The sequence below is a fragment of the Aphis gossypii genome, chromosome 2 (assembly GCF_020184175.1).
Source record: "Aphis gossypii isolate Hap1 chromosome 2, ASM2018417v2, whole genome shotgun sequence".
Classification (NCBI taxonomy): Eukaryota; Metazoa; Arthropoda; class Insecta; order Hemiptera; family Aphididae; genus Aphis; species Aphis gossypii.
The window spans coordinates 26973966-27000145 of record NC_065531.1 but is presented as its reverse complement, the minus strand read 5'-3'; the positions used below and the strand labels follow the sequence as shown (position 1 = coordinate 27000145).

Sequence of the window (26180 nt, the reverse complement as noted above, 5' to 3'; positions counted from 1 at the left end):
GATCAGTAGTGCGATGGAAGGTATACAGGGAATTGGTGTAAATATATGTTTATGCTGGAACGCCCACTAAAGTAAATTAATATTTCTGGGTGTGGTCGGATTGTTGTGTTTTTTTTTTTAATTTAATGGAAATTTTGTCACGGTTCTATTTTTGATCTGAGAAATGTCAAGGAATTTCAAACTAATTAACCAGGTGGTGAAGAGTATAGTAGTCATTACTATTTTTTTTTTTTTAATGTAAGCTGAAAATTAACTATAATAGAAAAATGTTATCGGCTGATCGTTATCAGCAAAGAAAAACTTCACTTATAAATAAATTTTTTTTTGTATTATTTATAAATCTTAAAATGAGGACGATGGAGGATGATTACTGATTATATATAGATAAACTGATTTTATTAATATATTTTATTCAAAATCAGATGTTAATTAAACAAAATATTTATTCATCTATTATTAAAGATTATTAACTCCAGACAGATTTTCAATATCAAAAATTATTTCATTTTAAACATATTGTTAAAGAATAGTAAATTCTAAAAGCTAAAAAAATAATAAATTAGGTTTACAGGATTTCTAGATGCATCTTGAGTCATTTGATAATGCGTACATTCAATGTAGTTTGTCTTTATACTACAAATAATATGCTGTTCTAATTCTATACGTTAAAATATAAAATAATCACAACTAATATAATATTCTCATAAAGATGTAAAGTTATAGCTTACTTTTGTTAATCATTAAAAGTATTTTAAATATACTTAAGTAATATGCAGTTTTAGATTGAACAGTAAAGATTACTATTCATTTAGGTATTATTTATAAATAATTTAACTTTTATATAGTTAACTTGCCTTGGTTCTTTAAATTCATGAATTTAATTTTAATTAATGAATCTATAATGAAATTTTTTTTATAAATCCCTATAGTGAACATTTATTAACAACTACAAAATCATTAGAAATAAAATCCTATTTTTTTTTCAGACGAAAAATATATTATGTAGAAAAAAAATATTCTCACTACCTATTCGTTTTATTTTTAAATTTTCGATTTCATTAAATTTTTATGATTTTTTGTTTTCAATAAAAATAATAATATTAAGAATATTTTTTTTCTAAATAATACATTTTTCATCTAAGTGATTGTTTAATTGAACTTATATCAAATAATAAAAACAATTATATATTTAATAATGTAAATAATGAAAGATTTGTAATTATTTATTAATTTTAGAAATCACTCTGTTACATTTATAAATACATTTGAAAATTTATTTTTGATATATTTAAATCACTATAAGAACAACTCATAAGAAATAAAATTACGTTTTTAAACTTTTTGATCGTAAAAAATGTTTAATCATAATTTATAAAAAAAGTTTACAATTTAAAACGTCTATCATTAGATCAAAAATGTCAAAATATTTTAAACATTGAATCATGTATAAACATTTGTTTATTAATATATATTTTTTTAATCATTTTTGAGAATATAAGTAGGTATAGTCAATCATCAAAATTGATTTTATTAATAAATATTGTTACATAAATCGTTGATATAAATTTGAAAAAAATGGACATTTTTTACTCACAAAAGTACCTACGAACATTTGCTACCCTCAATATTGAAAATAGAAGTATTTTTTCTACAACAAATAAATTAAATCCAATATATTCGTTGCTCTAGTCAAAATCTAAAAAATCAATTCTAATGTGAGTATTAATATATTATAAGATTATTTGGAAACTATGTTAAAAAAATAAACTTTCTTTTCAAGAATATTTGATATTTTATAATTTACAAAGAGCACAAATAATAACTCTAAGGTTTATGTAAATATTGGATCTGTGGATAAACTAAAGGTGCGTTATAAATTTATATTTATATTTGTATTAGAAAGTAAATATACAATAAAACGTGATCAATTTACATAATAGTATTATAATACTATAGTGTAATAAACATACCATTTCTTTAAACAATTAACACTTATCTCAAAATACATGAATGTTTTTAAAAGTATTTAATTTTTATATTTAAAAAGAAAATATTTTTACTATTTTTCATTGTGTTTTAGTTTTATTATTTTTTTAAACAATTGAAAACATAAATATTTTATTTCTTTTTCCAAAATAGAATAATTATTTACTTATCTACTAGGTAGTTCAAAATTTACAACAGAAATTTTCATGTGTTTGGTTTTTTTTTATAAATGTCTATAAAAATTAATCACTGGGTTGAAATGATTGAACATATATAATACAAGATTCTACCTATTAAGTTGTTTTTATATATGTATAAAAAGATTGTAAGGTATTAAGTACAATTTTTTTTTTAATAAATTTAAAGTTAGAATTTTGATGAAATTTGTCAAAATCGCAAAAAAATTGCAAGCTATTTTGTATTAAAAAAACTTGTATTTTTGTATCAAGTTTTAAAATGGCAATATTTTTTAATAGTATAAATAGTATAAATATATATTATTATAATAGTATAAAAAATGCAATATTTTCAAAAAAAAAAAATTATATCAACCTAGAGTACAATAATAAAAGTTAAATTAACTATATTAATAGTTATATAAAAAAACACATCACGAACTTAATGATATTATAGGCTGCAAGATATTTAATGCAATTATTTTTATTTCGTACTTAAATTATTACATTAATTAAACTCTTATTATACGTATATAATATTATACTGGCCTATTACCAAATCAAGTCTCATGAACAATAAATTCACATTTAATAAATTTATAGTGAGCTTAATGGTGCAAATTGATCATTCAAAAATGATTCACTGGCCCATAGTTTGTTCATTAAACTTTATCTAAACATTAAATTAATCAATTTGTTTATTCAACGTACCTAATATGCATATTTTTATTATTTTAAAAAATCAATATTTGATTTTCTTAAAAGATAATATTAGTATATTAAAATATGATTAAAATAAGTGGTATATTATAAAAATTATTTTTAATAAGAGTTGCTGCATTAAGTTTATATTTTTTAAGCATTGATTGTTTATTTAATTTTATCGAGAATGTTTAGATTGTTAACTTAATTAATATTATATAACATTTCTAATAATCAAGTAAATATGATTATGGGTAATAAACTGCCCAATAATCACTCCTTATTGCTGCAAGTTTCCTAATAACTATCATAGATATATTCAAGGCCCGTCAAGGGCGATTACTGCGCAATTATAATATTGCATTATATAATATCCATGGTTATATAATTCAAAATATGTATAATTATTACTATCAGTCTGCTCCTAATGTTCACATTTTGAAGCCAATAGAAACAAGTTCTTTCTAATTATTCTTATAAAATTCAATACTTTAGTATTTAAATAAATTATTTAACATTGGAACACTGTTTTTAACTGAAATATATTGGTGAAGTGTAGTGCCTACCGATATAAGCAAAATTACTGTATCGATTGTTGCATCGAGTATCTTATATACGTTTTAATCATTTTTTATGTCACCAAACTAAAAAATATATATATATATATATATTTTATTTGTTTAAATAAAGTTTTAATATACAGCTAAATACAGATTGGAATTATGAAGTTGTACTTGTATCCATATGTACCATGGCACAATCATAAACACGCAATTTATACGTTAAACATACATTACCTATCCATAGTAACAATTATTGGATATACGTGTATAAATAGAAGTATACAATTTTCTATATTAAATATTTCGAAATAATTTTATATGTTTGAATGTATTGTAATAGGTTTAACTCCGTAATAACATTAGCATATTTGATTGATGGTTATGTAATACATCATTACGTATATCTATGATTATTACTATATATATCACCAAGTACATTATATTGTAATAAGTATTTTGATATTTCTATTAAAGTAACTTAATTTACTATTAGTATTATAGAAGATTGATAAAAATAAAACTAAAAAAAAAAATGAAAATAAAAATATTTATAATTAGCTCAAAAACATTAGAAAATTATAATAATTATGTAGTGAATGAGTGATAAAAATATTTAAGACTTTATCATAATTAAAAAAAAAAAATAATATAAAATATATTTTATAAAAATTTAGTAAAATGTCATGTATCAACTGTTATTTGTTTCTGAATTATACCAAAAAAGTAATATCAATTTTGTTAAAAACTGGCATTGAGTACAAATTCTAATGTTTTCTTGATTTGATTTTTTAATACTTATAATTTTTTACTTTTAGTTCTTAAAATATCAAATAAATGCTATTTTTAATCATAAACCACACTCCAATTTGAAGATCTAAGATAAAGTTAAATTATCAAAGCGTTTTTACCGTTTTAAAAGACGATTAAAGAAAAAAAAAATTGTAAATCAATATATTTATCACTCCACTCAATTTAAAATGAAAAAAAAAACGTTAATTATGAAACAAATACAAATTTTAACGATATAGATTTTCTAATTTTGATGTGAATCAATAAAGAATAACTGTAGAATACAGATACTTGACATTTTCTAAAAATATTTTTAATAGCATTTTCTATCAATCGAATAATTTTTTTTTTTTGTTTTGTTTTATTTCGATAAATATTAATTAAAATTTTTCAATCAGTTATAAATATTTTAAAATAATACAGCGTTCCACGTAAGTTATAGTATAACTGGAATTAAAAAAAAAGGTAATCAAAATTCCAAAATAATTGTTTGTGAACATATTTTGGAGTTTAAAATTTGATAAAATAAAATGTACACACGTGAAAGATTTTAATGTTCGTTCTGATAAATTTATAATATTATGTATTTATTGTAAAATATATTACTATAACGAATTATAAGAATTATAAGAATGTTTATATTAAAATTTAATTACAATTATATATAAAAATTTACAATTTTAAATGTAACTGAAATAAAAATTTGTTATAATTATTAGAATAATTTTAATTTCATATGACACTATTGGAATAATTTATTTTTATGAATATATTATTTCTAACTAAAAGTAAAATTTTAAACTTGAGGTTCAGAGTGTGCCCTGACACATGTTTCCTAATTGTTTTTATAATACTATAATAATACAATAAACGTGATGTTTTCGTTAAAAATTATTTTATTTCAACCTACTGAATTTAGAAAATAAGGTATATAAGGTAAGATAAAAATAATTACTTAAATCTATTTTCATGCTGGCCCCATGTCTCTTTGGCTTAAAATCTTTTTTTCATACTAGATAACGAGGTACAATAAAGATTTACTATATAATATTACAATTTTCTTTATCTTTATTTATTATCATATATAGGTTTAATATAAGTAACTTTTTAACTAAAACAATTTAATCTTATGATTTTCTACTTAAAAGAAAATTAACATACTCGTAAAAATTTATAGCAGGATAATCACCTTGGATAGATACTTAAAATTAATTAACTTTGTGATAAAGATTGAAAAAATTATAGAACTTTTTCCATTTATGCATACACCGTTAGAATACTTGTAGATGCCCACATTTAAGTGAGTTTGAAAAAAAAGTCTTCATTTCGAAAAAGCATCAACATTTTAACTAAATTTTATGATACGAATATAAGGATTTATTGATGAAATTAGATGATTAGGTGAGATTAATGCATAATGCATATATTATATTCTACTATTTTATACATTTATACATTTGAAAAAAGTTGTCTTCACGAACTTTGTTCCTTGCAAAATAATGATATCTAATGAATGATTCAGATTTTGTTTAATTCGTTATTCAATACTTTTTCATCATTAGCTGACATTTGGAACATTGTCGGCCACTGACTTTCTGTGTTACATTAACACCCGCCCGTGCTATTACTTCGTTTTCGTTTAGCGTTCTTTCTGATTTTTTTTTTATTTTTATTTTAAGGGCTGTAGCGTGATGTTATTAAGAATTGGGTTATCAATTAGTAATCAAAGCCTATTGGTAGCTACAGAGATTAGCATTTTCAAAAAAAAAAAAATAAATAAATAACAATTAATAAATAAACTCACTTCAGTTGTATTATATCATTATTAAATATTATTTAGATTACTTATATACATTGATAATTATATATTTTATCGTTATTCAGCTGTACATTATTTACCGACTTTACCATTTAAGATTGTCGTTGTTTTTATTTTATCTTTAGATGGTTTAATTTTTTTTTTTTTTAACAAAATAATTAAATACTAATCTACATTTATTAATAGCCATAGCATAAAACAAAGAATTTTTATTGTGAATTCATTTCACCTAATACGATTCAAATAAATATAGTATTGTATTATTATTAAAAATTTTAAACGTATTGTAGGTGTATCATTGTATTTGAAAGATTTTTCTGAATGGAAAACAGTAGTTTAAAACTCTACCTGATGTGATGTAATTAAATTTTTTTCGTGGAGAGGCATTAGCTTTTATTTTCGTTTAGGGAAACTGTCGAGAAAAATTACCTCATTAAAGTACCAACTAGACTCAATTTAAAACCGTTAGATATGGCTACATCCTATATGAAACTTTTGCAGATTTTTCACTGCTAATAAATGTGTCCACAGAAAATGAAAAAAAAAGAACATTTATTGTAAGACCAGTGTATTCCTAAATTCGCTTAAAATCTGAAATAGTTGAGTTTATTTTATTTTGAACACATTTGATTTATTTTACTTTATTAAATGTATTGTATATTTTTCCCATTAAAAAACAGTATTATAAATATCCACTTTTTTTTTTTTTTTAAAACTCGTTTGAAATTTATAAAACACCTAAAATAAATAATAATTTTACAAGTTATAATTATTGTAGTAGTAATTAATAATTAATTTTATATTTTATTCGTACCATTGTAAATTATAATAATCTAAAACAATTTGGAATTGAGACGTTATAGCTCAAACTAAATCGATAAAACACATTAAAAACTTGATGACATTGTTCGAACAGAAAATGTTGGTCACGTCTACGAATGTATAGACGCCTTTTGTCCTTATGTTATCTATCAAATAAATTAATGAAAAAAAAAAATACCAAAATCTTTATGTATTATGAACTAAAAACAATATAAGACATGTACAATACGGTTATTCTTTGAAAGCAAAAGAATTGACTTTGGTGATCAAACAAATGTTTAAGAATTCATGTCGACATCATAAGAAAAAGTGTATAAAACTTAATTTAATTTAGAAATTCATGTGAGTTCACGTTTTCTGCCAAATACATTATCTTTTAATAAAATATATAACACATGACACTTATGTGGTATAATTTTCTATAAAGTTGTACAGATAAAAGTTAGTATAAGTGCACACAGAGTGATGATAATATGAATAAGCTATTATAGAGACCTCGTTTATCCTATTTTTTTCTCACAAGAATAATATTAAGCTTTCCCTAAATAATCATTCAATTTATTGCACATATTTCTAGATATACATTGTATTTGTATATATTTAGATACACGGAATTCTTCATCGATGCTATAATATAATATTATGATATATATATATATATATTATAATTAATATTGAATTGACATAATTTTATCAGTCTTGTTTACCGTTTTTTAATAGGTTAGGAGATTATTACTCAATCTTAGATAATGTTTTATTATATTAATAATATTAAAACAATATCTAAACAGTATAATAATGTAATGATTGATAATGGACAAAAACCAATTATTGTATTTGCATGCATTTCCCATTGAATTCAAATTTGTAGGTACAAAAAAAGTTTAATGTATTCATCAAAACAAGTGAAATTGCGAAGTGTTCATTTGAAATTTTGTAATACGTATAGATCAAACCACCATATTAAAAATAAAAACATTATTATCCATGAAATGGAATTACAATACAAGTGAACAAATATTATAATAAACAAACTCTGAGAAAGATATCAAACATTATTAAAGCGCATAGAGTTTTCAAAAAAAAATCCGGAAAACAATATTCGCCAAAAACACAGTAATCAACAATCTATACGCGTAGTTAATAGACCTATGTATATCAAACGCGTGCGCACCTTACCCACTGACATCTCAAAAACAACAGAAAATGTTCACTACTTGGCACTTGCAGCATAACAGTAATATTCTTCCAAAATGCTGATAATGCTACGAAACTAGACAAAAATGTCGAGTTGCCAACATTTACGAAGAGTTACGAGATTGTCACAATAACATCGGCCGGAAATTAAAAGAAAAAAATCCTCACTTACATTTGTTGCAATCAAATTCTAGTTTGAAATCTATAAACTAGATACTAATCAGTTTAAGAATACTTTATTAATAGAAATGAACAATATATTCTAATATAGGTACATTTAAATAACTCTTTTATGTAAACAAATCTCAAACGTGTATTAAATTATTTAAATTATATTTAATTAATAAGTACAATAGAGAACACCACATCCTTTCTTATTCGGGATACTATAATCGATGATAATCATAATTATTTTATAAATAGTAAGTATAAAAATTATTATTTTATAAATACTAATCCTTTTGCTGGATTATATATTGTGTTTTACATTAAACTAGTACCTATGTAAATTACATCCTTATGTATTATATAACGTGTACAATGTGTACATTGTAGTTTGCAAAAACATTAAGTAAAATACGTATATTTCACATAGGTAATTATGAAAGGAAGTCATAAATAAAAATATATGTATATAGCATACATTGTATACATATAATATATCGTGTTTATGTATATTGCGCGTGAAAAAAAAGAACATTCATTTTCTTTAAAATACAAAATTAATAGATTAAAAATTTTATGTTTAAAAAATGATGTATAGATACTAGATAATCATCTGTTTCTAAGTATATTTCTTCTTATACTTTACATATAAAGTATTTATACAGCAGTCTGAAACAATTCTATTCAAATACATCATGTACACTGTACAATAATATATTATTTTTATTAAATTATAGGACAATATTATAACGAAACTGAAGTACCGTATAATGGTGTGAATAGGTTAGAATGTATCATTTAAATTATAGTCTAAATAATAAGTATAAACATGATCGAAAATAATTTTAAATGTTCGATACTAATATTTTTAGAATTCCAACAAAAAATTAAAATCATTATTTATTTTTTCGTATATAATTATCTAATATTTTAATATCAAATGTCATAAAAAAAATTAAGCAGGAATTTAAAATACTTTTAATTGTTTATCATAATATTTCTAGACAAATTAGTACAAATTCACTTTCATTACATTTTGAAGTCTTAATCATTGACATTTAAAACTTTTTTACTACTTAATACTTGGATTTCAAATGCTTGAAAAAATTATTTATTTAGTGGCTATTTTAATATTATTGAATTTTCATATAAACAACTTTTAAAGATCTTAATATTCAATTTTCAATTTTTAACAGATAACAAACGTTTTATGAACATAATATATAAATAAAGTAACATTTCTGCTACAAATAATTTAAAACGATGGCAATTATTTTATGATCATGGCTAGAAAATTTTAATGTAAATATATAGTGAACATTTTCAGTACTTGCATTTAACCGTTTTTTTTTTTTTTTTAATCAGTGAAAAAAAAATAAAATTAACTGTATCAAAAACAAGTGTAGTATAAATATTTCCATTTTCAGCTGTCTTTTAGTAGTTTTCCCAAATATTAAGACGGATTTTTCTATTTTTTGACTACTTACTCTTTTTTGTGTCAAAATATATGTATAGGTATTTTAAACAACATAAAAAATTGGATACCTCTCTACTATATAGTAGATGTCGGGTGTATTACTGTAATGAATGTGTTAAATTTAAATTTAATGATATATCATTGGATATAAATAATGATTTTGAGCAAAGACTATATTATTTGAGACCTATAAAAAAATTTTAAATATATATATACATATACATAAATTTAACTACTTAAAAATATTACTTTTAATAACTAGTTGCCTAAATAAATTATATAAACTCTAGATAGTTTTATAGATTGCAATAATTTTGTATTTAACATTATTATGTAAATTATTTTTAAACTATTCTTACCGTTTTGTTTGTAAGTTCTAAATGTTTATAATTATGTGTTTGTTTTATCATTAGGTTTCAATTCATATTTAAAAAATATAAGCTTGAGTAAGATTCAATAAAATATATTATATTAAGTCATAATTTTATTATAAAACAAATTTAATATTGTTATGATTCTTTTCGGGAATTGCAAATAATATTTTTAATAACAATATAAAATCATATAAATATGATGAACAAAAATATATCATTGAATAAATAAATTATAAATACATATAGAAGCTTATATGCTCATGTTTGTGAATACAAATACAAGAGTATGCAGCGATTTGAAATCTCCATTGTATGTAAATTACATAAAGGATTATACAATTTTTAATATTATAATTATTTTAAAATTTAATTTTTGAATTTATATATATATAATAATTACTTAAATGCTATATTATTATTAATCCAATATTAATTTTATATTTGGTAATTATCTTTAGAAAAAATCAAGTTACAATTTACATAAGCTATTTTTGATTGTGTGTATATAAAATATTAACGTAGTTTTTTAAAAACAAAAACTATATTTCTGAAATATTCATAAATGTGTGTTGTTTTATTATAAAAAACATTGAATTGGAAATATTTTGTTATTATTTAAAATAATTTAAGTTGAACAGTATTTTTACGTCTCACATTTAAAACGTTTTAGTAAATTTTTTTTACGGAATAATCAGATTTTTAAGGATATACCTACATTTTATACTATAATATCAACATAAAAGTAATATTTGTTGTATTGATATAAAAAAAAATTAAATAAGACTAAAAATAATATCAATAAAAAATACCTAATATAATATATTTACAATTAAATGAGGTACTTATGCTTTATGTAAATATATATATGGTGTATAGCTCAACAATTATTTGTATAATAACTATTCGTAACTTTCAACATGCAATGCATCTTAGCAGAAAACTTATATCACTGCAAATGTACTTGCTAATAGGACAATATATTAGAAAATAAATTAAATAAATTAAAAATATATAGCATTGAAAGTGGCACTATATGTATTTTCTTCTCTATAAAAATAAATTATTTTTGATTCTATCAATTTGTTCTAAAAACATATCAAAAAATAGTATTTATATTTAAATAATTTACTAAATCATAAACTGAACAAACTGACATATACAAAACTAAATATTTGTATAGCACACTTAAATAATAAAACCTTAATCAGTCATTCACAGTTAACAAATATACTATAAGTATAATAAACTGGGTATAAATATTATTTTTAATAACAATAAAAGTTAAAGTTTTCAAATTATTGTTACGCTGTACTAATTATTCAATTTATTGAATAAAAATAAATAAATAATGTTTAAATTGAAAAATAGTTTCTGGCAATTTTACTTGTAATTTACAACTACTAAAGTATATTTAATACAAATGGGTATTTTATTATCATTTAAAGTATTTTATTAGTTAACTAGTACAGAATAATATTAATATAACATATATTTTACAGAATACAGTACATAATAGTAAATTAAATATACTACTTAATTCATACTGAGCATATATTAAGCTAAATTATTTCAATTATGTTTCTATTAAATTGTAATTAAACTCGTCCAATATAAATTTGAACAAAAAAAAGTATAGATTATTTTAGTATTATAACTCAATTTAGTGTAAAACGAAATAATGAAATATGTATAATATATTTTTGTCAATAAAATTAAATACCAATAATATTTTATTATTCTACTAAAATATCAAAATAAAATATATTTATTATATTTGCACAAAAATAGTTCAAAAAGATTGTTAGTAATTTTAACAAGTTTGATTAACATTTTTTCTGTACAACGTTTTAAGCATATTAATACCAATATTTACTATATCTACATATATATAATAATATTATACTTCTGTAATTTGAAGAAAACGTAATAAGAATATAGTGTAAAATGATAAGTACTAATACGAATTCGATTTATACAACTGTAAAATTGACACTGGTTAGAATCCTTTTGATAAATATTTAGATTATTAATTTTTGTAATTTAATCCTGTTTCATAAAAATTGGTGTATAATTTACAATCTGATATCAGTCATTTGGTGTGTAAAGCGTTTACAATGAAACCATAATGTATGACATATATATTATATATATATAAATATATTTTCCTGGATAAATCGCCTTGTATCGATATCACTACCCCATTGCTCCCCACCCACGACCCCGCCATTTCTAACCACAGCAAAACCTTTATAATTCGGCTGGGTGGCGGTGTCTTCAATAAAGTTTCCGGTCGGGACGAAATTTCGACCTAGCGCAAAATTATTAGCTTCGTTAAATGCGTTTGGTTCAGATCCAGCGCGTACAAAGTGTTCAATTCCCGAGCGAGAGAAAGGAAAAAGGTTCGCCGTGGAACACCATTAATAAATGGCCAAAGGAAACCGAAGGAAATGAAACAGTTCGAGTGTTGCATCGATATGTTTTTGTTACGTTTCATAGATACTTGTTACTGTAAGAAGAATAAATTGGTTACTACTTTAGTGATAAACAACAATGGTCACACGTCAACAACGTATACTTGTATAATAAATTTAAGCATGGGAGCTGTTACGGAAGTTTAAGATTATATTCAGTGGCATTTTTTGTGTTCAGTACAATTTAATTGACTTCTGACCTTTATATATTTAATTTGCAAATTTTCACTGAATTCTGTTTGTAAACAATTTTTTTTCGATATCCAATGATGTTTTTAATAAAAAAAAATACTGTAAATAATATTGATAAAACTAATAACAATTGTTTTTTTTTAATGTTAATACATTTTTACTTGTACATTACACCTGCTAATACGTTCAAATCCATGACATAAATTGGAATTTTGGTCGATAATGACCTTTTATCTTTTTCTCTTTATTTATAAGATAATAAAGAAAGCGACATTCTCGACAATAGTACCGTTTTGGATGACCAGTTTTTGCATGTTAGCACACGTATACAATATACATGTATAAAATCACCAAAGTGTTAAGGTGTAAAATCATGAACTTTTTAAAATGATATTTTATTAATATATAATAACTACAAACAATATTTGTGTTCCAAACGCCGTCTGTAGAATGTTAATTAAAAAATAGCATTATATTTTGGTATTTAATGAGTTTTTATATTTCCTTTTAATAGTTTAACTAAATATCAAGTAAAACCAATTATCACTTATTTGATTTTCAAAATATTATTTTATTTACAATATTTATTGAAGTAAATAAAAGTTGAAACTATAGAGATTAAATCGTTATTTTATTTTATTATAGTTAAATACCTTTACTTATTATAGGTAGATGTTTTATATCGATAACGTTTAATAACTATATAATTGAAAGTTAATTTTAGAAATAATATTTACTAATTTAAATAATTTTAGAAATAAGAACTTGAAACGTTCTGTCATATTAAATTAAGTTGAAAGTAAGTTTATTTGTTTTTACCTACTATCATGGTAACTGAAATCGAAAAATATTTATGAGTATTCCTCATTTTATCAAGGGCAGTGATAAAAAAATTAAGTTACTAATATCAAATATAATATTGACTAAGCGAATACAATATATACTCATAAAACATAATAATTGCGATCATTCGAGTTCCAATAGTATGAATTTTTTTAACCACCCCATTAAAGAGAAAAATAAAAAAATCTTTTATTAATAATAAGAAGAATATTAAATTGAAAATGTGTAGATCGTGTATGATGTATATTACAATATATGTTCGGTGTTTAAAATGCTTTAGGCACGATTTTGTGCCAGAAAAACGTCTTTTTACTTTCTAATAAAGTGAATACTATTACAAACGATTTAATTTAGATTGTTTGATATATATTTTATGTTATAATAATTTTTTTCTTCATTATCAATTCAGCTTATAAACAAATAACAATTGTTCAATTAAATAATATTTTAAAATTAAAACACACAATTTTAATAAGTACGCAATGCTAATGAAAGTCCTTTGTTAAAATCTCTTAGTAATATCATTATTAAATATCTAATTATATTTTAATACTTTAATCATACCAATAAATTCATAAATATTCAATACATTGATGATTTATTGCGGTTTTTAATATGCATTGTTACATTTTTACTATAATATTATATGATACCTACATATTGAGTCATATACTCGTAATTATAATTAATCAGTTATCAACTCAAAATGAAATATTCAGGTAACTAATGTAATTTAAATAACAAATGTTTAGACAGTTTCTTAAGTTATTATACATATTATACATAATATAGTGTTATAAATACTATGTATAATGTCTATTGTAATAAGGTAAATTACATATCGTTATTTAATGGTGATCAATTAATTACTATGGCATAAAATATTCACTGGTTAGATAATAATATTTATGCACACTTTATTGAATATTGGAAAATCATGAATAATTTACCAAATTACCAAGTAAATTAAATTAAATTTTGATTTTCTAGATCATAATTATGGTACTTAATTTGTTATGAACATCTCAATTATGTTTTGTATAAGTACCTACATAAAATGCGTGTTTATTAAAAATGTTTTTATTTAAAAAAAAAGCATCGACAGCAAGGGTCATTGGAATTGCATAATATATAAACCTGTATACATAATATATAATAATATATAATTAAATAATATTCTAGAAAAATGCACTCATTTCAACTCAATAACATTATACCATTTAAATATGGTAACATGGATATTAATTTCTGTGTAGGTTTAATGAAATCACAGTGTTAGGTTGTAGTAATATTTATGGGGAAATAAACACATTATACGAGTATTATTAATTACAATATGTGTATTTAATCTTAATGTATATGTTATATTTTAATTTTATAATCAACTTACATATTATATTAGGAATAAATACAATTTGGAGCCTACAATAAAATCGTAACAGATTAACATTTATAAATATAACATAATCTTAAAAGCTTATTATACCTGATAAAACATCGATATTCGATACATAAACTACTATAGTTATTAAGACACATGTTTCGTAATTCATTGATACTTATATTACTGTTTTAATATAGGTTCAATGGTTCATGTTATGAATATTGAATATATCTTGAAAAGTCTTAGAATTTAAAAGTATTATTACGATAAAATAATTAAAAGTAATGTATTAATAACTTTTGATGTTACATGTTGTTATCAAACATTAATTCCAATGTCTATTCACATAATAATAATTTTTAAATAACTTATGGACTTTCATTTTAATTTAGTTTTATATTTACCTTTTTATTTTGGTAAATAACGTCTATTTAATATTGTTCCCTTAATATGTTCTCGCTAATGCCTAATTGTCGAAACTAATAAATTGTTATACCAAGTTTAAATTAAAAAAAGAAAAAAAAACTTATGTACTTAATTTAATCTAGATCATTTATGATCATTTATAAAATAATACATAATTGTATACAAAACAAAAATTATTTTTAAAACTACAGGTAGGTAAGTACTTATATTCATTCAATACATAATAATAACATAATAATATATTATAAATAATTTAAGATTTTATTATTATTATATTATATAAATTTAAACGATAGCCAAATAAAAATGTATTATATATTTTGTTGTAAGAAGTTATTTGTTAAATCATCCAGTATTTTTCCTAAAATAAAAGTAAGCAGATATATGACTAAAATAATACGTATTGACAACCCGCTTAGAATAGTATTTTATTTAGAATAATTAGGTAACCAATATTTTGAAATTTATAGTGATATTATAAAATACTATTTAAGGGTAAGGTTTACAAAGTGACAATTATGTTCAAAATATGGCAACCAAAACGTCGTTTATTATATTCACTATTTAAAATTTTGAGATAATTGCATTAATTATTATTTTATTTTTTTTTTTTTAATACATCTTTATTAAATAATATTATGATAATGATATAAGCACAAATAGGAATCCATATTCTTTTAGAAGGAAAGTGCTAGAAGAAATATCTTTCTAATAGCACAATTTAATTTTATGTCGTGTATCTGATATTTTGTTTCTTTGTGGACTAAATGTTATACGTCTTCTTTTCTATCATCTTCCCTTATTTTCGTTTATGTTATAATGTATGACATAATAGCATTATTATTAATTATTATATTTTTATTTAAATATTGGCATTAAGATGGTTTTACAACTTATCATTTCCAACTACGTTTATATACAATTAGTATTAAACAACGAATCTATGTAAAATTAATTTATAGGTTTAAGCAATATATATATATATTTTTTTTACTGTAGTTAAGATAAAATATATAAGTTTAATATTTAAATTCGTTCATTAATAAAATTATTAGCTAAATTTAACATTTAATAATTAAAAAATATCAAAAATATTTTAAAATTAAAAAACAAATATAAAGTAAAATTAATTATCAGCTAAGAGTGAACTTTATTTTCAATATTTTTCATCGTACAAATATTTTCCCTTACTTATTGCATTACAAACCATGCTTATCCAAGCATAATATATTTATGAAGTTGTCATTGAAATATATCTTTTATATCTATTATTTATTTTATCAAAAGGATCTCATTATAGACGCATTAATTAAAATCAAGTTTATAAATGAAAAGATCCAAGGCGAAAGTACATTTTTTTTTAAATAAAAATTAATATGAATCTATTCAATGCAATCAAATACTATAGAACATACAATTATATACAGTTATTCAGATCTATTTTATTTTTATTTTGGGGGAGAGGATATAATGATTATCAAGACGTCATGTCATCTGAGTTTAATTATGTAATATCACGATTGAGTTAAAATATATTGTTATATTTAAAATACAAGTCCGCTGCACGTGAAATGTTTTTAATAAAAAAAATAATACGATTTTTCGAAATAATGAATTCATTTTATTTTTATTTATATGAAACTAAAAAAAGCCTTAATTTATATTATAAAATAGAACTTCTATTTTGAATATAGTATAACTTATAAAATTATAAACATAATTCTAATCAAACATAATTGTTGCAATTATTATAGATATATAACAATAATAATTTTATCTTAGCAGTAAAAAAAAAAAAAAATTAAAGTTTTATAATTAAACAAAACACTTGAAAAATGAATGAAAAATTTCAGAAATTTAATATTTAAAAAATGTTTAATATTAAACAACAAACAATAATATATAATTTAAAAAAGAATAAAAGATACTAAAAAATGTGTTACAATAACTAATAAATAAATTAAATTAAACACTATAATGAAATATACCTATTTTTTTATTTAAAAATATACATAATATTGTATACAATTTATTTTTTTTAGTTATTAGAAATTAAATTTTGACATAAATATTTAAACTAAAAAATAAAAATAGAATTTTTTTCCTAACTGTTTCAGTTATTTTATTGTTGTGATTCAAACATTAATAATAATCATAGACATTTTAAATGTGTATATTCTGAGAGGGGCAATGCATGTATTAGTTTTAAAATTTTGTATGTTTTTTTCGTTTGTCATTATCTTTTGAAGCATTAAAAATTCTTCGATTTTTAATTTTGAGGGTTGTTTCTGGTGATCTAATCGGAACTTAAAGGTACACAATTATTTGATAGACCATCTTCACTTAAAAATTTGTTTTTGTATGCAATATTTTCTTATTTAATTCAAATTTAATATATTTATTTTAGTGAATAACTATCCTCAATGACGAGATATATTCTATAATTAATGTACAGAAAAGCAGTTACCTATGTACCCTTTTTTTTCCATTACCTTAATTATATATATATTTTTTTTACACACAATGAAATTTCTAAAAATATTTTCTAATCCTATACAATTTGTATACCACAGTCCACGAACTTAATAACACTGTTATATTATACGGTATATTATTATAAGGTAGGTAATATATAATAAATAATACATAACGTATAGGTAATATTATATTACATGCAATATTTTTGCTAATAAATATTTTAATCTAAAAAATTAAGAAAATTCTATAATAATAATAATAATATACATAAATACAAATATATTTTAAATATTCAATAATTTCACATACATTACAGCAGTGACTTACTCAATAACAAAATTATACACTAAAGTCTAAAATATTCAAAATCGATCGTAAAACAGCGTGATTTTACCAAATTTCAAAATATATTGTTATAATGTCAATTTGAGAACCAACAAACCTCACATTTTTTTTCACACAATTGATTTAAATAAGTACATTATAATAATTTAAAATTAAGGTTATGACTAATTATAAGTTATAATTGTATTTAATTTATAAAATCCTGTTATTGAAAATGTGTAAATTATAATACTATGGTTTCGTTAGTTAGATAGCATATTGTAACTGAGAATAAGGTGTCTCAAGGAAAAATGCTTATCTTACATTTATACATTTATATACACATAAATATTAATATTAAAAAATTGGATCCCATACATGACCTTACAATTTCACACATTTTTATTTTTTTGGAAAAACTCTTAATAAAACGACCATGGAATTGTTATATGAAAACTGGTCCTTCTAGCTACTACCCAGTACCCATATTATATTTTTGATTACTTACGTATCTTACATTTTGACTTATAAAAATTTTCTCATTTTTTTTTTTTCAAAAATTATCTACATTCATACTTTTGTTTACTACTGTATAGTTATAAATATTGTATAAATGCATAATTAAGAATTTTCGATGTATCTTTTTATTACATTTATATAAAATTAGTGGGTTCTGTTCGATATTGGTTATTTTCTTTACATTGTTTATCTTATTTATGATTTTTGGAGTTCAGTCTGTATTAATTTTCTAACCATGTATAAAGTAAGGCTTGATAGTTTTTTGTTTTTTCAACTATCTGCTTAAATAAGTGATTGCTGGTAAGAAAAAATTATAAAGTAAAACCAATTTTCATTTCTAGACTAAAAATTAAACATTTAAATGGTTTTATTAAAAGTATAAATTTATTTTTATTTTCAGAATATTGATTAGAATATTATTTACTAAATAATATGAATATTAATATATTGTTCAAATATTTCATCTTTTTATTTAATATATTTTAGATTCATGTACAATGATGTAACCTAGTCATTACGGGTTTCAAAATATGTATGATTACATTCCTATATTTACCACTAAAACTATTTGACTAAAATATAAAGATTTAGTTAATGGTAAAAGTCGTAAACGATTTATATTTTGGTAGTATATTTTTATAAACATTTCTATTGAATGTGGTACAGATATATCGAGTTTTATGACTGAATTGTTAATCAATTGTATCTAGACTATGTACTGCAGTGCGTCGTTTGCACTCGTGTATGACCAAACCTCACTGAAGAGAACATATTATTATGGTTAGAAAAAAATTGCTGGCTAAAAATTAATAATATTAAAATGGTACTAAAAAAAATATATTTTAGTGGACATCAATAATCTTAAGTAATTACTAGGTAAAAAAATAGAAAAAAGATAATTTTCATTTTATATTGGTATGAAGAATACAATACTATATTTCTAAATGGTTCTTATTAAATTTTAAAATCAATTAATTAATGGAAGTTAACTCATCAATCAGACAACTTTTTATATTGATATTTGTTAGGATACATTTCCAAATGAATTATTTACATAAGCCTATTAAGGGTTAAAATAAAGCTTAAAAAAATAATAAATAACAGTAATAAACAAATATATTTTAAGAAAAAAATTTATATTTTTTTTATAACACTGCAAAATATATATTTTTAGCTTTGAAGTTTGAATAGTTATTATGTGTAAAATCCATAGTTGGTTGAAATTACCAAATTATTATAAGTTTTTAAACAAACATTTTGTAAAAATATTATATTTATCGACGGTTTGTTATTTTTACTACCATAATTTATAATATACGTAATATAACATAAAATATACGTGATGCAATATAATTTATAATAAATGTACAATTTATAAACAATTGTTTTAAAAATTATTACAGTTTTTTTAATTAATAAATGTATTTAAAATAAATAAAATACTAAATTATAACATATAAGTCAGTTTCAAAATCATATATACATACAATTTTTGATTTTTAGATTATTACTAGTTTTACCTACACTTTTATAAGTTCTTATACAATTATATTATAAAACACACATTTCCAATAGTAAGTGTAAATATTATAAATAATATCCTGATTGAATATCCAGTAAAAGATTTCTATTTTTAACACCAACTTTGATTGCAGGGGTTAATTTTTGGTAACGCAATCAGTGGTAACTTAAAATTATATATTTAATAAGTAATCGATTATTTTTTTTAGACATAATTCAAATGATGTGAGGTTAACTAATATGTTTTTCAATATATACATACTGCACTTCAAATAAATAGTTCTAAAAAAAAATAAAGACATAAATAGAATGTAGGTTTTATATTTTTATGAATTATACATATATTATGTGTATAATGTATATTGTGTTAAAAATATTTACTCATTGAAAAAAAGTTGTGAACAAGGATAAATCATACAATATAATAAATAAAATGAATAAACCAAAATTATTATAAAAATGTGTATAATAAAAATAAAATAGATAACTAAGAGTTATTATAATATTATAGTATAAGTAGTATTGAATAAATTATTTGTATCATAAATAAAAATTACATCTGGGGGTACTAAACTACGAACCCGCCAAACGTCTTTTACAGAAAATATTATACACTGGTATAATTATATAACTGCCAAAAACAACTGATCAAATGACTCATTTTGTTAGATATGTAAGTGGTGTTTGACGGAGATCTGACCTAAACCTATTTCTAGCATCAACTTATTCACGGTGTTTCATGGTTATGTGGTATTGACTCAAAAGTTTGTAACAATAATGTAATATAATATTTTAAATATATCTTACTATTTTAATTAAATACTAATAGTATTATTAATTCTCAATGTACCTACCGTAATACCAATCGTAAAACAAATACTTTTTAATAGCAATATCACGAAATATACTAAGTTATATAACTGAACGGTCTGTCTCTGCTCAGAATCGTTTTTCATATACATTGATTGATTATTGAATTCAAATTCAACACATTCATTACAGTGACCCACTTGACACTTACTGTAAAGGAAAGCGGTATTCACTAGCCTACCTTTTTTGTTGTTGCTTATTTCGATTATCTTGTAAGCTACTGAAATTATTTACTTTCGACTCCCCAAAGTACCAACTAGATCCAATTTGTTACCACAATCCGTCGGTTCGAAAGATTTTTCTTACTATCAGAAGTAGTAGAAAAATGCTTTGATCTTCATGTCTTCGTTCATAAAAAATTTAACGAACACACATCATTATAAGATATTCTGCTTAGAACTTAAAAATATATATCATACTAGACAAGGTTAATATGTATTCAATTTAAAATTTCCACTGATTCATAACTTTATACAAATATTATGAGTAAATATTAGTCATATAACTATTATTAATAGTAATCTATATAAAAGTTATAATAAGTGAAGGTAATATTTTAATATGAAATTTTCAATATTTATTCTGCTATAGTCAATATTCTCCGAACTTTGAGTTCGGACTTTGACTTTTATATATTTTCTATTTATATGTCTTTCTTTTCGTATTTTTACTTCAATATATGTTTTTTATTGATAGAAAAACGTTTTAAGACTAAATAACTGACAAAAAAATGTAGATAATTCTTAAGAAAATTTTAAAAACTAAAATAAAAATTTTGAATAATTTTGCAAACTCTTTTTTCTAAAAAAAAATCATAATCATTATTTGGTAAGCCCAAGAGAATTTTAAATTATGTTGCTTAATGGTAATCTCTAATACAACACGATATTTTAATACAGTTAGCTGGTATGACTAACCGTATTATTATTAATTATGAATATAAACCGATAATAAGAAATATTATTCGTCCTGTTGTAACTCACCTGTTCATTTTTTCCCAAGAGGAATGTCATAAATATTTATTAATCCCCTTTTCCATTTGTAACAAGGCAGCTGAGGTTAGAATAAAGCTCCAACCATACGATGTCGATCCTTTTAGTGTACTCTCTATTCATTTTTTTTTTTTTTTTTACTTTTTCCATTTGTATTAGGTAGGTACCCAGAATGACTTAAAATAATATAACTCAATAGCAATTTAATCTAATTTGAATAATTTTTCTCGTATAAAATCCCAGCTTAATTCTTCCTGTTTTTATTTGTGTTGGTTATATATATCTATGAATGCTACCAATTTATATTATTATTGTTTATATATTTTCTTTTTAACGAAGAAAATTTAAATATATAAAAGATATATATATACATAATATTACACCTATATTAATCATTTCTAAAGCTGCATATCAATAATTAGATATTTATATAACGAATATTTGCTTGGCATTTTTTACATTATAAGATCCAATCTTAAATAAAAAACAAAATAAAACTAAATTATTGTTAAACAGAAACATTGATATTATCTCTTTTCAAAATTAGTGTTAACAATAGTTATCAATATCGGCAACATCCATAAAGCAAATTGGTTTTATATTTATATTGTATAATACATTATAATACACCATAATATATTATTATACAATTAAAATAATGTATGTATGTACTATAAACACAATAAAATAAATTTAGATGATTTTATCAATTAGGTATATAAATAATTTATTTATATTACACGTGTATATATTAAAAAAAACCTACATATATTTACACAAATTGAAAAGATTTTTCTATAGTACATCACTGTTTTGTTAATATATAAGTTCTTATTTGCATCAAGGACCATTGCAATGAAATTACATTTTTTTTTTTTTAATAAAAAAAGTGAAGTTAAAAAAGATAGGTACCAATATTTTTCAGTACTATACGTGGAATATATTTCTTTAATGTTATGCTCAATTTTTATTTATTTTTATTTTATTTGGTTTACAGTGGAGCGAGAAACTGTTTTTTTTTTGTGGCTTATCCTTTGTATTATATTTAAAAAATTATAGTAAATATTAATTTCCAATCATTAACATCAGAGATAACTGTTAGTAATTTTTATGATAATTAATGTACACTAAAATTCATAACACAACTTTTCAAATATTTGTGAGACTAAATATATTATACTCTGTAATTAAAGAAACTCGTTTCCAAATCGTCTATTTTCTATGGATTTATATTCACTTAAAAGTATCACATCACTTTGTATTCCAAATATAAATAAACCAACAACCATTCTGCAAAATTTATATTTCTGTATAATACCATACATTTCATTCACTAATCATAATTATTTATGATATACATATCAAAAAATGATCATAAATACTATATTATTACCTATAGTTTATTCTCTAATAAATTTAATAGATATGTATTATAATTTATTTAATTTAATTATGTAGACACTAGACAGTGATATTAAAATATACATTTTCTTAAGCTATACACAAATTTATTTTTTTTACTTTTTTTCACATTTTACTTCTAATAACGCAATGATCGGGTACATAATGTACGTGTTATAGAACCGCATACTAATATGATATTATATTTTACTACTAAAAATAAATATTTCCGATAATTGAAAACTAAATTTCAATATTAATATATGACTACATTTTATCACTAAGAACTCCACATTTAATATCCATGTATTTATTTTATTACACAATAATATGTAAGTTACCTACTAATATTAACATATTTGGCAATGAAATACAATTATTCTTAGTTGCAAAGTATTTATGATGCCTACGTACTCATTTGACCTGCATTACTTTTTATATTACATGTCTGCAAAATACCTTTCTGTTATTCGACTGGCGACCATGATACTATTTCACCACTTGTGAATTATGTAGCTATCAAGATTAATAATTAAAAATTAATCATTAATAAATGTAAATATTTTATATAGTTGAAAATTTAATGTTATTTAATACTATTATGTTTAATAAATAAATTGTATTTTATATATAAAAAAAAAATAATAATAAGAATAAGAATACAATTCTTAATAAATCGATGAAGTATAAAATAAAATATAATATTTTTTATATTAATTGTTTTACTTTGCCATGAATCATTATTGATTTAAAATAATTTTTGTTAATGCAATTATTAATTTAGATATATATCGTTTCAATTTAATTTTAAAACATTTTTATCGTTCAGGAAAAGTTCTCATAAATTGTTCTTGCAAAATTTAAAAAATATTGATAATCTAGTTGCTTTTTTATAAAAAAAAAACCAAGTTCAAATGTCAATGAAATTGAATATTAAAAAGTAATATAACAGTTTTTAATTATTTTTCTTATAATTTAAAAAATACAATTTTAGTAACTTTTTGCCATATTAATAATATTTTTTATTCAGTTATGACATTTTCAAAATATTTATACTAATAATTTGAGCAAGGAATTTTTTCACACCGTTTTACGGGATATTTATTGATGTTCATTTGTAATATATATGCGATATTTTTAGAAAATAACTTGTTTGACTTACCAGTTACCAAATTAAGATAAAATTAGTTTGATTTTATAAAATTCTTATTTTTCCAATAAGATTTTGATCTATCCATATACTTTACACAGGATTATTTTTCGTATACAATGTGATATTTCTAAATGTACACACATTTATTATAGTGAAAAACTCAATAGCGAGTTATGCTAAAAAGTTAGTATGTGACTCAGATTGATTTTGAGTATTATTTATTATTATTATTATTATTATTATTTAAATATCATGATTTTATCGTAAAATTTAATTTATTAATTATGCATATTATTATAGTGTAGTACACGAGTATTTTTAAGATTGTAGTACATTAATATTATATTTGAATACTTCCAGAGAAAAATATTTACAATGCACATTGAATAATTAAATTAAAAATTATTTAAATATTAATATTAATATTAGTAGTAGGTATATCCAACTTTTGTGATATATTTAAAAAAAATGTAACAAATAAATGTGAAAATAGTTGATGTTGAATACGTTTTAATTGGTTTTATAATGTATAATATATAATATAATAAACTATTAAAATATATTATGAACAATACTAAATCTTTCACGTAACAACATTTTTTTATATTTCATATAATTTTTTTTTTTTTTTATATGAATAAAAATTAAATCCCTTTAAGAGTATTAAAAACCCTCAATAAGTTACTGGAAAATAGTAAGTAGAAAACTCGATAAAAAAAAATGTATTATTTATGACAGTAAAAATAAATTGGTAGGTACCCTGATGATGAATGACTGGATTTGTTCTTAGTTATTTTGAATTGTCCAACATAAATGAAATAACAGTTTTTTTTTTACCTAAATAAAATATTTAAAATACTTAAATGTACTTGAATACTTAATGCGAAAGGCGTTTAATAAAAATATGTCCAGTAAACTCTTTTGACGTTGTCATTTTCAATTTTTGTCATTTTGATGCTAATGAGATTTAGAAAAAAAATCTAAATCTTCTTTGAAACTTCTATTTTAAAGATCTTAGTGATTACAATACTAAAATGTATTATTAATTTACTTTATAAAACACAAATCTAAAAATTAATATTTGTATCGTATGAATACATTTTAATATAATTTCTAAATATATTATACACCTAACAAAAATTTAAATATTTTAACGGGTAGGTACATAAATCAATGAAAATCAAATTAGATTGCATAACTTTTTTTTTATCGAATAATTGAATAAAGTTTTAAGTTTTTAACTATAAATTTTGTTTATTTACTTTTTATGTTGCATTAATATAATATGCCCAGCCCATCTATTACCTACTTACCATGCTGACAACAGTTAATATATTCTAAGATACAATTAATATAGTATTAGGTTTAGGTATTCATTTATTTAGGTATGTATTCAATTTATATAAACTAATTTAATACCATAAGAAATGTCTTATTTTTAATGTTATGTTTGTAAAATAATGACTACATGATATGCATAATGTTTATTATTTAAATTATCGAAGACTTATATAATTCTTAAGAGGACGTTGTACT

The 26180-nt window shown here is 21.3% G+C and overlaps 1 protein-coding gene and 1 long non-coding RNA gene across 3 annotated transcripts in view; one reads left to right on the top strand and one right to left on the bottom strand.

Annotated features, from left to right (window-relative positions):
* LOC114131900 (branched-chain-amino-acid aminotransferase, cytosolic) overlaps positions 1 to 26180 on the top strand; it is a 484947-nt gene that overhangs the window by 352404 nt on the left and 106363 nt on the right. The gene's annotated exons all lie outside the window — the stretch shown is intronic.
* LOC126550209 (uncharacterized) lies at positions 12055 to 13272 on the bottom strand. 2 transcript variants are annotated; one of them, XR_007604252.1, is made up of 3 exons: positions 12887 to 13272; positions 12646 to 12832; positions 12055 to 12576 (listed from the first exon to the last, which is right to left on the bottom strand). It is a non-coding gene; the product is annotated as an uncharacterized LOC126550209 (long non-coding RNA). The 2 variants fall into 2 exon arrangements; XR_007604251.1 differs by having other exon boundaries at positions 12895 to 13272.